Raw genomic sequence first — 17,066 nt, 5'->3', positions numbered from 1 at the left:
CTCCCTGCCACCACGATGAACATGACCTAAATCTGTCATCGGACCATACCCAGGAGATAGTACCTGTAGCTGCTCTGGCCTTAGATCTGGAGCAGATGGCGCCATCTGAGGACGGGAAGCTCAACCCCTCCGCGAAAGTCAGCGCTGGAGCCGCACATAGACCTAACTTCAAGTGACATCTGTGTCACCAAAACCATGGACTCGTCTCCGGCTAGAGGTTCTGAACCGTGTGCGTCCGCACACGTCGAGCTTGATCGGTCATCGATCGTCGAATTCAGCTCCGCGAACATCTCCCGGTGCTCACCTTTGGGCGACGTGTTAAACTCATTAAGAGCACTATCCTTAGCAGGGGGCTCACAGCCGAACTATATCCAGTTTGAACCGGAGGCCGATGACGGAGAATTTCGCTTCCCACCCTGTTGGGGATATAAATATTAGGTATGACCCGCCCAGGAGGGGCCAGGTCATCTCCCTGAAGAATTATCGATTATAAAGCCCAAGGTCGCACGACGGGTCATAGATAGGCTTAGTAGCAGGCCCAGACCCGAAGGCGGCTTAAGGCCCATAAGCATAAACCGCCTTGTATGTAAAACTTGTAAAGTAAGGCATGAAAGATACGTCACCGAGCCAGACACGTTGTATGAGCCGGCCGGGACTCTGTAAGCCGCAGGGCATCGACCCATGTATATAAGGGGACGACCCGGCGGCGGCTTAGGACAAGAAACAACAGATTCAAGAGCCGGTCAAGCGTATTCGCTCCCCGCTCATCGAAACCCTAGCAATTCCACATACAATTGGATTGGGCTTTTACCTTCACCGTAAGGGGCCGAACCAGTATAAACTCCTCGTGTCCTTTGTCCTGATTAACCCCTTTAAGCTAACCTCAAGCGATGGCCCCATGACTAAGTCGTCTCTCTAGGACATCTGACGTGATATTATTGACCCGGCCTGATTTTTTCGACTACAAGTCGCCAGTAAAGACTCAAAGTCAGTATCCGGTGTTTATTAACCCAGCCCGGTATTCATTCGTAAAACCGTCGAAGTGTGATAACTACCAATATCCAAAGTCTTGGGTTATGGCCCTTACTACACTGGTTTGATGAAATCAACCATGTGATCAAATATCACAGGTATGAAATATTTTTCAGGTATATATATTCTAACCAGCTTGGGTTAAAATTCATGATAAGGTTTGTCTTTGGGCATTATGACCCGTCCAGCGGTAAACCGCCAGGACACATTTTTTATGTTATATGCAGGAGCAAATTCGAAAGTACCCACAAGGGCTGAATCGCATACATTCATGTCATCGGATAGGTGAGAAGTACAAATATGCACGATGGCATAACAGAACAAGGAGTTTAAGTATTAGCCTATTACAAGGCATATCAAGACCAGGGAAGGATAAATTGTTTATGATAAACCGGAGCCGGATCATGCATCTTGGCTTGGCTGATTTGATGTTTCTATATCATCCCTTGCCGGTTCATCCCCAGCTTGAAAATTGGGTTTAAACCAATCAAAGCCTTGAAGGGCGACAAATTCAGCTTCCTCATCAATTAAACCAGCCGGGTTAATCTCAGGGGCGAAGGTGTGCTCCCGAATTGGCAGAATTAAATCCGTCACTTTATAACTGGGAGTCGCCATCTTCTTATTTCCAGAATCAAAACCCGGCTGGTACTTATCAACATTGGTTTCTTCGCCAAGGATGGTAGCATGAGGACGAATTTCCTTCATGCAAGCAGCAAAATCTTCTTGATCAAAAGGAGTCCCGTCTTCCTTAAAGCTGGGGTACCCCTTGGCTACATCTGTCGGGTCTAGCTCTGGTACCCAGGATTTGGAGCGGCTTAGAGCAGTTAGGGCTCCGGCTCTCGCACATGAATGCTTAACTTCTTGAAACCTGGCGGGTAAGATGGATAGCTTCTTCAGGACATCACTCAATAGGTTTGGTCCTTTGTTAGATGGGGAAATAATGGCAAGATCCCGTTGAGCTCTAGTATACAGTTGCTCCACAAGGGTGTAAACCGCATTAAGCTTTATCAAGCTATTTTAACTAAGATTGCTGCTCCGTGGACCTATGAGGTATTTCCAACAGGTTAAGCAGGCGGCTCACATTATGGTGACAAAAATATAATTTAAGTAAATAATACGGTGACTCATCGAAGATTGCAGAGACCATCTGAGACACATGGTTCTTTAAACCGGTGAGTTCAGCGGTAACTTCCTTGAGAGCCGCCTCGGCCGTTTCAGCACGCTATGTGAGTGAAGTCTTTTCGTCGGCCCAAGATTTTTTCTTTGCATTAAAACTGGTCTTCAGTTTCTCTGCTTCAGATATGCTCAACTGGAGTTTGGATTCAGTCTTCTTTGCCTTAGTTTCTTGAGCCGCCAGCTGGGTTTTCGCATCAGCCAGTTGAGAATCCAAGTCAGTTATGGCGGTCTGTAGACACGCACAGATGTGTCAAAGTTTATTCCAATAGAGGTCATAATGATTAAAGTCCCAAGCACTTTGCAAAGCAACACCACCCGGCACTTGGGGCTAATGTCTGCCAAAGTAATTCTTAAATGCAGAAATGACTCTTCTAAAAAAAGTCCCAAGTGTTTCACAGGTAACAACGCTTGGCACTTGGGGGCTAATGCATGGTATTCAGAAAGTTTTCCCTCTTGAGCCGAATAACAATATTAGTTTTGACTGGTTCATGAAAGTTATGAAGTTAAGTACCGGCTCATTCATGATGAATTAAGCCGGCCCTTGGGGACTACAGGTGCGAAATTATGCTAATCAGATAAATCTGATTAAACATTTTAAACGGGACTTGGGAAAAATCTAGGTCAGAACATCAACCTATATCACAAGTCTACAGACCATTCAAGTTTATCATAATCAGGAGACTTGGGGGCTGGCAGAGCATATAAACTAATGAAAGCCGGAGAGCATACCTCATATTTTAGTTGCAGCTGTTTGACCATCTCAATTTCAGAGTCACGGCTGGAATGCACGTGACTAAGGTAGCCAGATAGCACGTCACTAATACTCAGGTGAGCATAGTGAGAGATGTCAAACCACACTTTTTGCTTCTCCAAAGCCTCTTGCTTGGCAGAGTGTCTTGCCAGCATAGTTCGATTGCCCGGCTCAACGAATCTACTACCGGTGATTAAAACATGATTGTCATAAGTCTCCGGCGGGTTAGTGAGCTTGACGATTCAACAGTAGATGGATTAAGAATGGTTTCGTCAACAGATGGCTTAGGAGGATCTGATTGAATGTTGACAGTGGGGTCTTCTAGTGCTTCAGTTTGTCCCGGGGCAGGAGTCGTCAGTGCTGGTTCAACGGCTTTCGGGTCTTCAGTCGGCTTAGCCACCCTGGCCTTCTTGGGCTTTGCTTGAGCACTAAGAAGAATTTGATGAGTCAGTATAACGATACGGACATAAAGATGTAGAAGAAGGATAACTATCTTTACCCAGGGGCAGTCTTGAAAGCCGAAAGTTGAGTTTGTGAAGAGTCACCAGAAGAACGAGAGATCTCTTGCAAAAGTGAAGTCATAGTTAAAAGAGCAAGGAAATAGACTCATTGATAAAGGCAAAGGTCAAAAATGAAAGGAACCTCATTGCCGTAGAATTGTCACGGCAGATGTCCTAGCAAAAGGACTTAGTCGTAGGGCCATCGCAACTAGGAAGCTTAAAGGGGTTAATCGGGACAAAGGACACGAGAGGTTTTATACTAGTTCGGCCCCTTACAATGAAGGTAAAAACCTACGTCTAGTTGTGTTTGGAATTGCTGGGGTTTTGAAGACCAGGGAGCAAATATGCTTGTCCTGGCTTCGAGTTGTTGTCTCCTCTCCTAAGCTGCCGCCTGGTCGTCCCCTTTTATACACGGGTTGACGCCTGGCGGCCTACAGAGTCCCGGCCGGCTTACAAAACGTGTCCGGCTCAGTGACTTCTTTTACATGCCTTTCTTTACAAGTCTTTCCTTGCAATGGCGGTTTACAATATTGTGCCTTAAGCCTTCTATAAGTCTTAATAAACTATCGCCTTGAATGTTACTGGGCTTCTTTTGTGACCCGCCATTGGGGCTGACCCGGCCCCTCCTGGGCAGGTCTTACCTGGTAGCTATATTCCCAACACTCATTCTGGCATTTCCGAGGAGTTTTCGGTAAGCCGGAGGGAAGCTCATTGTCGTCACTGGTCCGGGTCTGACGGCGGCTCTCATGTTGTTGTTTTTTCAAAACAAAATGAGGATCTAAATAAGCCAAGGGGTGTGAAAACCTTACTTTTCGAGTTACTCATCGAGGTTTCAGCCTTGGCAAAGGTTCTGAATCGGAGGAAATAATTACCTCTTCTTCTACTGCCTGGTTGGCCCCCGTGTCACCCTGGTAATAATCAGTGTCAATAAGGTTGTTAAAAAGCAGGCCAAGAGAGTCAAGGACTACCTCCAACTTAGAGGCGTCATCCAGGTTGAGGAGATCAGAAGCAGTTGGTTTCTTTTTGGATTTTCTGGTTGTCTTCTTGGCGGCTATTGCGGCGGCTCTAGCTTTTTTGGCAGCCTCATGATCATATTTGGCTTTCCAAAAGTCAGATTTGGCCTGTAGGTAAATAACAGGTTGAAAATCATGCAAGTACTTAACTACTGAAGAAAAAAAGGAGTCAAGGGGATTTACCTCTGGTGCCGGGTTAAGTTTGCAGAAAGGATTCAATCCTACTTTGCTGCAGTCTTCATATTTACCGTTGACAAGAGTGGTTGACATCTCAACAATAGCTTCTTCAGTCAGACGAAGGGAACTATGACGTAATGGATCGTCCGTTCCTCCGGTGTAGTTGCACATCAAATCAGATTGGTGACTTAGAGGGATGATGCGCCATGCGATCCAACAGCGGATCAAGTCAACTCCTGTTAAGCCGTTCCCAAGTAAAGCTTGAACCCTTTTGATGGTTGGTTGAAGTTTCTTGCGCTCAGCGGCAGAGAGTTTGTCAGGGAGCGAATATTTAGCGTCAAGACGCTCAACACGATAACCCGGCATTGGTTTTTCGTCAGCCGGTGATGTATCTTGGCAATAGAACCAGGTTTGATTCCAGTCCTTGGGATGTCTTGGCAAGACTACTAGAGGAAAAACAACATCCCGTCTGCGCTGAATTGAAATCTCACCAAGTTCTAAAGTGGGGCCGTTGGTATACTCATTCTGGCGGTTCAAGTAAAAGTACTCTCGGAAGAGTTCAACAGTAGGTGCTTCTTGAAGATAAAGCTCGCAGAAAACTTGGAAATTACAGATGTTTGATATGGAATTGGGTCCCAGATCTTGTGGATGAAGCATGAAAAAGTGTAGAATATCTCTGAAGAATTTTGAGCCGGGCGGTGAAAAGCCCCGGTTCATATGGTCAGTAAAGACGATGACTTCACCATCCTTGGGTTGAGGTCTTTCTTCGGCCGGGTCAAGGGCGCGATAGGACATAATGCTCTTCTCTCGTAAATACCCAATGGTGACAAAATCCTTCAGAGTGTCATCAGTGACTGTGGAAGGGACCCAGTTGCAAACTGTCTTTGTCTTTGGCGGCATGGCGAAAGGACAAGCTAAAAAGGAAGTAATTTCCCGGTTCAAGTTAATTGGTGGAATTACAGGTTAATGATTACAATACAGATGCGTAATGGTGGCTTAACTAAGGGCTAATGGTATATGAAGAAAACAAAAAGGCGGCATGGTAAGCCGCCATGATTAAGGAGATTCAAAAATTGTCAGCGATAAAAATTGGTTAAGTACTAAAGCAAACAAGTTTCAAAGACGGCAGATATTATTTTGGATCAACGGCCGTCCAGAAAAGGAAAATAAATCTAGACCTAAAAATCAGTATAGATGAATTCATAAGCTAGCGCAAGAGTTTTCTTCCAAGGAAAGGGGATCTACATGTATTGAAAGTGGAAGTAAAACAACTACCACATTGGTTTTACGCCATTTTCACATCAAGAAGCTCACATCACAGCATGGAAGATGAACTGTGACGAACTACGGCATAATATGAAGAACGCAGAGGAGCTCGCGAACCCTAGTATGGATCTAAGGTATGGAAAGGCCAAAACTTACAGGTATAGATCTACCGCTGAGGGTCGCCGCCGTTCTCTGGACCAGTTTAGGCTGATGCAGCGGCCGAGCTTGAGGAAGATAAGGTGCTCTACGATGGCGGCAGAGTTCAAGTGGTAGAGGGGTTGCGAGAGGAAGAAGATGCTGGAAAGGGGGAGAATGAGGAAGACCGGCCGTGCCTATTTATAAGGAGACAGGCGAATAGGCAGGCGCGAAGAACGAGGAGGGCAAATGAAAGTTATCCAGCTAGATGGATGCCTCGATTTTTGGAAAGACATTAAGGCAAAGATCCGTTGAAGATGACGTCATTGCAATTTCTGGAAATATTGGGAGCTAACGTCATGGCGGGTTATGAGGTTTTCATAGACAAAGGAGGAAGGATTTTTTCTAAGTCTTGAAGATTGACATGAACAAGTTCAAATCAAACTGGGGCCTAATGTTGGGGATATAACTATTAGCCATGACCGGCCCAGGAGGGGCCGGGTCATCCCCCTGAAGAATTATCAATTATAAAGCCCAAGGTCGCACGACGGGTCATAGATAGGCTTAGTAGCGGGCCCGGACCTGAAGGTGGCTTAAGGACCATAAGCACAAACCGCCTTGTATGTAAAACTTGTAAAGTAAGGCGTGAAAGATACGTCACCGAGCCGGACACGTTGTATGAGTTGGCCAGGACTCTGTAAGCCGCAGGGCGTCGACCCGTGTATATAAGGGGACGACCCGGCGGCGGCTTAGGACAAGAAACAACAGATTTGAGAGCCGGTCAGGCGTATTCGCTCCCCGCTCATCGAAACCCTAGCAATTCCACATACAACTGGATTAGGCTTTTACCTTCACCGTAAGGGGGCGAACCAGTATAAACTCCTCGTGTCCTTTGTGCTGATTAACCCCTTTAAGCTAACCTCAAGTGATGGCCCCATGACTAAGTTCTCTCTCTCTCTAGGACATCTGACATGATATTTCCATGACACACCCCTCGCCCACTTAATAGCCACTATCGAAGACCTAACTGACATGCTCGATTATGGCTCCGACGACATCAACGGTATGGACGACAATGCCGGAGAAGAAGAGGCCCAAAACCCGCCGTTTACCGGACACTGGACAGCCACTTCCTCATATGATGTATACATGGTGGATGCACCAAAGGAGAATAGCAGCGATGACAAGGAAGATCCGGTTGAGGATAAACCTCCCGAGATACAACCAAAGCACCGGCGTCAGCGGCGCCGCTCTAACTCACGCTGCAGCAAAGACAGCAACACCGGCACAAGAGAAGACAACACTCCAGACGGTGGCGAAGACAATGAAGACCCCATTCAGCCAACTTCCGAACAGGATGAACGGTAAGATGGGCAAGTTAGCCCTGGTAAACAGGCCACGCACGAAGACTCGGAGGACAATAATTATCTTCCGCTCTCTGAGGATGAGGTAAGCCTCGGCACCGAGGATTTTATCGTGCCTGAGGAACCTCTCGAACAAGAGCGCTTCAAGCGCCAGCTAATAGCCACTGCAAGGAGCCTGAAAAATAAACAGCAGCAGCTTCAAGCTGATCAAGATCTGCTCAACGATAGATGGACTGATATCCTGGAAGCCGAGGAGCACACCGCTGCCTTAGCAGCAGAAGTACAGAGCGGCCTTTTCAAGCAGAACTTTAATTTGGCGGCCGAGTTCCCGGACACTGTCAAGAGAGTCCGGACTATTCTGCAGCAGGACACCTTGGCTCGTCAAGAGCTCGACTAACAATTCGGCCTCTGTCCCAGCCATGATCAAGCAGCGGCATCCGTACCGCGCGTACATAATTACGCACTCAAAATACCTTGGGCATAGACTGAGGCATAACTAGCTTGTGATCCACAATACGGCTCGACCGCCCCTGGACACACATACTTTCACTGTTTTCTTTTTTCTCCTTTTCAGGTTTGTTTTTTACAGGCCTTCCCTGACGGCTTGACCATCGGTTCTTTTTGAAGGATAAATACACCAAGACGACAAGAAGCATCGACGTACTGGGGAATTTTTAGGTGGTTTCTTTAACGAGCCCTTTACCTGTTTTCAGGACCCACACTCAGCTCTCCTTTGGGTAAGGCATATTAAATAGCCTTCTGCTTATTGCACCACTTGTATAAATGCGCTTTAATGCACTACTGAAATTATAATGGAAACAGTTTGCGGCCCAAATTTTACGGCTTTTGCTTACTACCCTTTCTTCTTTTTCTTTTTTGACAACTTTATCAAATAGCACCCGTACACGTTGGTACGTTTGAATTTGCCAGGGGCTTCATAGAGCCACACAACACGGCAACAAAGTCTGAACACTTTGTACAGTATAGTTCGGCACCCTGAATTTAGCACTATATGCATTGGCTCCGAATCATGTCTTTGGTCAATAGTTGGGTTGCCCAGCTCCTGTGCTTGCTACCTTACATTCCGTTATATCGGCTAGGGTAGTAAAGGGAGAACTACTGCGATTATGCCCTGGTTTACCCGGAGGAGCACCTCAGTAGAGAAAGCCGAAAACTGACTGTCATGATGCGGCAAGAGCCGGTCAGCTCTTCGGAGGTCTCAAATCCTTAGAGATTTTTTCCGCATTACGCGAGGGATCGGTACTTACCCGATCAGGTGTTTACAGCATCCTAGTTCGGATACTAGGGGCTGCGCCTATATTTTCATTGTCAAACTCCTATGGCTAAGTGAGGGTGCTAAAGCCGCATAGTCCGATTGCCTGGTTCGTCGCGATAAACACCTTCTTCAAGGACCAAACAATTGGATCAAGAGTGTTTAGATTACATCCTGAACACCCCCGTACTACCTACATGGGGGCAGAAGCCAACGACTGGCCAACTCTCAGATTTCACACAACACGGCCGCACAGGAGGTGAAATTTTTTAAATAACAAACATTATATTACATAACGACTTTGTTTCATCATACAAGGCAGAGACAGCATGACTGTATTCATTCGAAAATAATGTCTTGCGCACATTGTGTCGCCACAATACGAGACCCCTCCAGGACGTCTTCAAAATACCGCTTGGGCGTGCGGTGCTCCTTGCCCTCTGGTGGTCCCCCGCGGTCGTAAGCTTGACGGCGTCCATCTTTGCCCACCACACCTTGACGCGGGCGAAGGCCATGTGCGCGCCCTCGATGAAGACCTACCGCTTGATGACGTCCAGTCGAGGGCAGGCATTCACCAGCCGCTTCACGAGCCCGAAGTAGCTATCGGGTATAGCTTCGGCAGACCACAGCCGGATTATTAAATCCTTCATGGCCAGTTCGGCCACCCTATGCAGCTCGACCAGCTGTTTTAGTTGATCGCTAAAGGGCACTGGATGTTCTGGCGCAAGATATTGCGACCAGAACAGCTTCTCCGTAGAGCTCCCTTCTTCGGCTCGGAAGAACTCCGCAGCGTCAGACACACTGCGCGGCAGATCCGCAAATGCCCCTGGAGAACTCCGAATCTAGGTTAGTAAGAGATACTTCTTCTTCACATATTTGCTTTGCATACTAAATGCCTCACCCACCACGATTTTCTTGGCCTCCTGGATCTCTTGGAGGGCGCCCTGGGCCTCCATCCGGGCCTCTTCCACGCTTTGGCGGGCCATAGCGAGTTCGGTCTCTCGAGCCAAAACGTCGCGCTCCAAGGATTCGCATTTCTTCACCGCATCCTGGAGCTCTTGCTGGACCTCATCAAGCCGGGCCTTGTGCTTCTCACGGGCGGCTTTTTCCTTGGCAGCTTTCTCCTTGGCCTGGGCCAGGGCTTGTTTGAGGACCTCGACCTCGGTCGCTGCTCCTACACATATCATGGCACTTTGGTCAATATGCATTATTTATTCTTTCCGAATATACAGCCAGTCAGTACATACCTTGCTTGTCTTCTAGCTGCTTCCTCGCTTGGCCGAGCTCCTCCTCGGCCCGCTCCAGTCTCTGCTTTAGTCCGGAGACTTCAGCAGTGTGTGAGGTCGCGGCCAGCAATGACACCTACTTATTCATATAAGACATATTTAGTTAGTTTCCTGATAAAATAAATTGATCCTCTGCCCGGCTCTTCTTTTCGAACACCGGACAGTGTCTCAGGGGCTACTGTTTATATTGGGATTTTCTTTTTTGCATCGCTTACCTCAAAACCTGTCAGTAGGCTGCTACAGGCTTCGGTTAGTCCGCTCTTGACGGACTGAACCCTCTCAATCACCATACCCATAAGGATATGGTGTTCATCCACAATGGAAGCGCCTCGTAGCGCTTCCAGCAGATTATCCAGTGCCTCTGGTTGGACAGAGGTCACCGACGGAATAGGTACACCCCCTTCTTTCGAAGGAGGTTGCTCGCCAGATTCCAGAGCCGTATAGGCATTTGGACTTGTATCCGGTTGGGGGCCGAACTGAGCAAAGCCCCCATCCTCAGTCGCCATGGGGGTCTGCTCCCCCATGTGTCCAGCAGTCGAGGTTTCGCCCTCTAGCGTCACCCAGGTGGCCTCCTGAACCTCTCCCTGGCCTGGGAATGTCCTCTGGGACAACACCTCATCGTCGCCCTTGGCCATGGGAGAGTGAGCGGCCGACGGTGATTCGCTGGCCATCGCCTTCGAATCCAACGAACCTCTTGATGAGGATCGCAGGGAGCTGTTGTGGGCCGGACTGCAATGGCATAAATTAACATATTAATATCATGAAACAAGAGAGGCAGGATGCATGGACATATGCGGGTTTTTAGTTCTTATGACGTGGCCAGAGGCTTGTTTCGGGGGCGTCGCTCCGGGCTGCTGCCGATGTCCCACACAGAGATATCCGCAAGGGGACCCTTCCCCCTCTTGGGCGCCTCCGCCTCTAGATTTGTGGAGGTCGCCCTCTTCTTCCTCCCCCCATCAGGGGGAGAGGTGCTTTCTTCTGCCTCCTCATCATCGTATTCGGTGGCGGAGGAGAGAGTCTTGTCTTCGGACGACACGTCTGAAGTTCCCTTGCGACGGGGGCCACTCCGGACCCCCTTGGCCTTCTTCTTGGCCTTCTTCTCCGGCGCCTTATAGGGCGCCGGCACCAGCATCTTCGCCAGGAGCGGGATGATTGGTTCCTCGGGCAGCAGAGCCGAACATTGAATCCGCTCCGCTCTCTCCGTCCATACCTGGAAAAAAAATTAGATATCCTCCTTGAAACAAGCAAGTAGAGGATGCATCTGGAGACGTGAAAGGCTTACATCATTGGTAGAATGGGTAATATCATGCCCGCGGCCCGAGTCTATGGCTGGCGGCGTCTCGTTGCCCTTAAAGAACAACTTCCAGGCATCTTCGTGAGTGGTTCCGAAGAGCCTTTCCAAGGTTTGGTGCTTCTTTGGGTCGAATTCCCATAAGGGGCAGCTTCGGCTTTGGCATGGGAGGATCCGCTGAACCAGCATCACCTGGATTACGTTGACGAGCTTGATGTTTTTATCCACCATGCTTTGAACGCGCGTTTGCAGCGCTATCATCTCGTCTAACGAAGACCAATTTGGGCCCTTCTCTATCTAGGAGGTGAGCCGCATTGGAGCTCCGGACTTGAATTCGGAGGTCGTGGCCCAGGTGGCGCCGCGGGGCTTTGTGATATAGAACCATAGTTTCTGCCACTCCTTGACGGTCTCCACAAAAGTACCTTTGGGCCATGTGACTTTGGGCAGCTTGCTCACCATGGCGCCTCCGCCCTCCGCGTGCTGGCCATCCACCACCTTCGGCTTCATGTTGAAAATCTTGAGCCATAGTCCGAAGTGGGGTTGGATGCAAAGGAAGGCCTCACACACGACAATGAATGCCGAGATGTTGAGGAAAGAATTCAGGGCTAGGTCATGGAAGTCTAGCCCGTAATAGAACATAAGCCCGCGAACGAAAGGGTGGAGAGGAAACCCTAACCCGCAGATGAAATGAGGGATAAACACCACCCTCTCGTTGGGCTTCGGGATGGGGACGATTTGCCCCTTGGATGGAAGCCAGTGGGCAATTTCTTTCGCCAGATACCCGGCCTCCCGAAGCCTGGTGATGTCCTTCTCCCTAACGGAGGAGGCCATCCACTTGCCTTGACCTCCAGATCCGAACATGGTTGAGTGCTTCCTTGAGGCGGAAAGAATGAGTACTTGGGAGCTGGAGCTCGAGAATGGAAGGGCAAATAAAGAGAGAAGGTGTGGGTGAAGAAAAGGGAATCCTTATCTCCTTATAAAGGCAGTGAATATCAAGCGCCTCCCCACTCGCCTTAAAACTCGCATGTTCCCAAGGGCTGTGTAAACGGCGCGGTTAGATTACCCACACCCGTATTGATGAGAAACCCGCAATAAGGGTACACGATCTTTGCTTTGACAAGATGTGCCTATGAAAACCACGTCTCGAAACGTGGAACAGTAGACGGAAAACGGTTCGAAATGATGACCAAGCAGACGTGATGTCACATTACTAAAAGTTGTCAGCGGATTGGACTAGTGCAATATTATATTCTCTTTGGTTGTGTGTGGTACTTGTGTTGCAGATCTGGACACGTTCATTGCGTCCGAAGACTACCTTGGAGTATTCGGAAAGGGGAACTGATAACCCACAAGTATAGGGGATCGCAACAGTTTTCAAGGGTAGAGTATTCAACCCAAATTTATTGATTCGACACAAGGGGAGCCAAAGAATATTCTCAAGTATTAGCAGCTGAGTTGTCAATTCAACCACACCTAGAAACTTAATATCTGCAGCAAGGTATTTAGTAGCAAAGTAATATGATAGTAGTGGTAACGGTAGCAAAAGCAATATTTTTGCTGTTTAATAGTGATGATAACAACAGCAACTGAAAATTAAATAAGCGAAGAACAATATATGGAAAGCTCGTAGGCAATGGATCGGTGATGGAGAATTATGCCGGATGCGGTTCATCATGTAACAGTCATAACCTAGGGTGACACGGAACTAGCTCCAATTCATCAATGTAATGTAGGCATGTATTCCGAATGTAGTCATACGTGCTTATGGAAAAGAACTTGCATGACATCTTTTGTCCTACCCTCCCGTGGCAGTGGGGTCCTATTGGAAATTAAGGGATATTAAGGCCTCCTTTTAATAGAGTACCGGATCAAAGCATTAACACATAGTGAATACATGAACTCCTCAAACTACGGTCATCACCGGTAAGTATCCTAATTATTGTCACTTCGGGGTTAACGGATCATAACACATAATAGGTGACTATAGACTTGCAAGATAGGATCAAGAACTCTCATATTTTGATGAAAACATAATAGGTTCAGATCTGAAATCATGGCACTCGGGCCCTAGTGACAAGCATTAAGCATAGCAAAGTCATAGCAACATCAATCTCAGAACATAGTGGATACTAGGGGTCAAACCCTGACAAAACTAACTTGATTACATGATAAATCTCATCCAACCCATCATTGTCCAGCAAGCCTACGATGGAATTACTCACGCACGGCAGTGAGCATCATGAAATTGGTGATGGGGAAGGTTGATGATGATGATGGCAATGGATTCCCCTCTCCGGAGCCCTGAACGGACTCCAGATCAGCCCTCCCGAGAGAGTTTAGGGCTTGGTGGCGGCTCCGTATTGTAAAACATGATGAATCCTTCTCTTTGGGTTTTCTCCTCGAAAGTGGATATATGGAGTCAAGGTTGAGGTCGGCGGAGCGTCAGGGGGCCCACGAGGCAGGGGGCGCGTCCCCCACCCTCGTGGACAGGTGGAGGCCCCCTGACGTGGATCTTCCTTCCGGTATTTTTTATATATTCCAAAAAAATTCTCCGTTGATTTTCAGGTCATTCCAAGAACTTTTATTTCTGCAAAAAAATAACACCATGGCAATTCTGCTGAAAACAGCGTCAGTCCGGGTTAGTTCCATTCAAATCATGCAAGTTAGAGTCCAAAACAAGGGAAAAAGTGTTCGGAAAAGTAGATACGACGGAGACGTATCAACTCCCCCAAGCTTAAACCTTTGCTTGTCCTCAAGCAATTCAGTTGATAAACTGAAAGTGATAAAGAAAAACTTTTACAAACTCTGTTTGCTCTTGTTGTTGTAAATATGTAAAGCGAGCATTCAATTTTTCAGCAAAGATTATGAACTAACCATAGTCACAATAACATTTAGGTCTCATGTTTACTCATATCAATGGCATAATCAACTAGTGAGCAATAATAATAAATATCAGATGACAACATTTTCTCGAAACAATCATGATATGATATAACAAGATGGTATCTCGCTAGCCCTTTCTGAGACCGCAAAACATAAATGCAGAGCACCTTTAAAGATCAAGGACTGACTAGACATTGTAATTCATGGTAAAAGAGATCCAGTCAAGTCATGCTCAATGTAAACTAACAGTAATGGATGCAAATGACAGCGGTGCTCTCCAACTGGTGCTTTTTAATAAGAGGATGATGACTCAACATAAAAGTAAATGGATAGGCCCTTCGCAGAGGGAAGCAGTGATTTGTAGAGGTGCCAGAGCTCGGTTTTGAAATATATATGAATAATATTTTGAGCGGTATACTTTCATTGTCAACATAAAAACCAAGAGATGGCGATATCTTCCATGCTACACACATTATAGGCGGTTCCCAAACAGAATGGTAAAGTTTATACTCCCCCTCCACCAACAAGCATCAATCCATGGCTTGCTCTAAACAACGAGTGCCTCCAACCAACAACAGTCCCGGGGGAGTTTTGTTTGCAATTAATTTCATTTGATTTGCAGAAAGCATGGGACTGGGCATCCCAGTGACCAACCATTTTCTCGTGAGTGAGGAGCGGAGTCCACTCCTCTTGAGAATAACCCGCCTAATATGGAAGATACAGACAACCCTAGTTGATACATGAGCTATTCGAGCATACAAAATAGAATGTTTATTTGAAGGTTTAGAGTTTGGCACATACAAATTTACTTGGAACGGTAGGTAGATACCGTATATAGGTAGGTATGGTGGACTCATATGGAATAACTTTGGGGTTTATGGAATTGGAAGGCTAGCAAAAGACTGGGAAGCGACCAGCTAGAGAGTGACAATAGTCATGAACATGCATTACAATTAATCAACACCGAATGCAAGCATGAGTAGGATATAATGCACCATGAACATAAATATCGTAGAGGCTATGTTGATTTTGTTTCAACTACATGCATGAACATGTGCCAAGTCAAGCCACTCGAATCGTTCAAAAGAGGATACCACCCTATCATACCACATCACAACCATTTTAATAGCATGTTGGCACGCAAGGTAAACCATTATAAGCTCGTAGCTAATTAAACATGGCATAAGCAACTATAATCTCTAATTGTCATTGCAAACATGTTTATTCATAATAGGCCGAATCAGGAATGATGAACTAATCATATTTACAAAAACAAGAGAGGTCGAGTTCATACCAGCTTTTCTCATCTCAATAAGTTCATCATATAATCATCATTGTTGCCTTTCACTTGCACGACCGAATAGTGTGGATAATAATAATAATAATAGTGCACGTGCATTGGAATAAGCTGGAATCTATAAGGATTCAATTCAAGAGAGAAGACAGGGTAATATGGGCTCTTTGTTAGCTCAACAATAATGCATATAAGAGCCACTTTAACATTTTAATTATGGTCTTCTCCTCTCGACCCCCAAAGAAAAGAAATAAAACTATTTACACGGGAAAGCTCCCAACAAGCAAAAGAAGAACGAGAAATCTTTTTGGGTTTTCTTTTTAATTACTACTACAAGCATGGAAAGTAAACTAGCTAAAAGCTACAACTAATTTTTTTTTGTTTTTCCTTAAGGCTTATCAAACACACAAGAAGAAAGCATAAAAAGGAAAATAAACTAGCATGGATGATACAATGAAAAAGTATGAGCACCAACAACTAGCAATAAGTGTGTGAACATGAATGTAATGTCGGTGAGAAATACATACTCCCCCAAGCTTAGGCTTTTGGCCTAAGTTGGTCTATGTCCATGGCTGGCCTGGCGGATATCCATAGTAATAGTTGGGGTCGTAATGTGAAGAAGCCTCGGATTTCCACTGGTTGGCAATCACCTCCGGATTCCACTGGTAATCAGACTGTCGTGGAGGATCAAATTGTGGTTTTGGCTCTGGCTCTGTAGCTGATGTAGGGTTCCGGTAGGCGTGAATGGCCTCCAATGGAACAAGGTACTTGCCTGCAGATAAATCAAACAAGGAAGGAGCAGGCAAGGTAATAGTCCCAGGGTGATTTTTACCAAATATTAATTTGTACTTAAGCGCCTTTTCCCTATTCTTAACAATAAAATCATGTGCTACCATACTCTTATAATCTAGATAAATAGGAGGCAGTAATTTTTCTTCTTTCTCATAATGCCTAATAGGTATGTTAAAATCTGCAGCGAGGCGCGAGGCGAAGATGCCTCCAAGGACGAGGCCCTTAGTACGGTTAAGATTTAACTGCTTTGCAACAATAGCGCCCAAACTAAATGTGTCATCATGAAATAAGGCATGGCACAAAATAACAATATCAGGGGCACTCAGGTTTCCATAGTTTCCGCGCCCAATTAAGCATCTACTAGAAAATATAGCAAAGTAACGTAGAACAGGAAAGTGTATGCTAGCAATTCGTGTGTCGGAAACCTTCCTCGTTTCCCCTACAGCAATGGTATCAATGAACCCATCCACATTGTCACGATGTGGTTCCTCTACACTGCCCTCAAAAGGGATCAAACAAACCCGACAAAAATCACGAAGTGACATCTACTTATGCTCATCATATAAATAAAATTCCACCGTAGGTGGTGAGCTCCTAGCATGGAAATGAAAGTTTTGCACAAAGATATTGGTGAGTAAGAGATACTATTCGTGTTGGTCGTGGAGGAAGGCGGTGAGGCCTGCATTCTCAGCCAATTCATAGAAATCATCATAAATCCTGGCTGCTCTCAAGAAATTATCACAAGGCTATTCACACGGTCGGACCTCCGCGGTGCGAGGGAGATTATATTTGGACCTCTTATCCTCCTCGCTTTGCTTATCCTTCGAGCTTCG

Source organism: Triticum dicoccoides, chromosome 4A (assembly GCF_002162155.2).
Source record: "Triticum dicoccoides isolate Atlit2015 ecotype Zavitan chromosome 4A, WEW_v2.0, whole genome shotgun sequence".
Lineage (NCBI taxonomy): Eukaryota > Viridiplantae > Streptophyta > Magnoliopsida > Poales > Poaceae > Triticum > Triticum dicoccoides.
The sequence above is the reverse complement of the archived record's forward strand: the minus strand, read 5'-3'. Positions refer to the sequence as shown.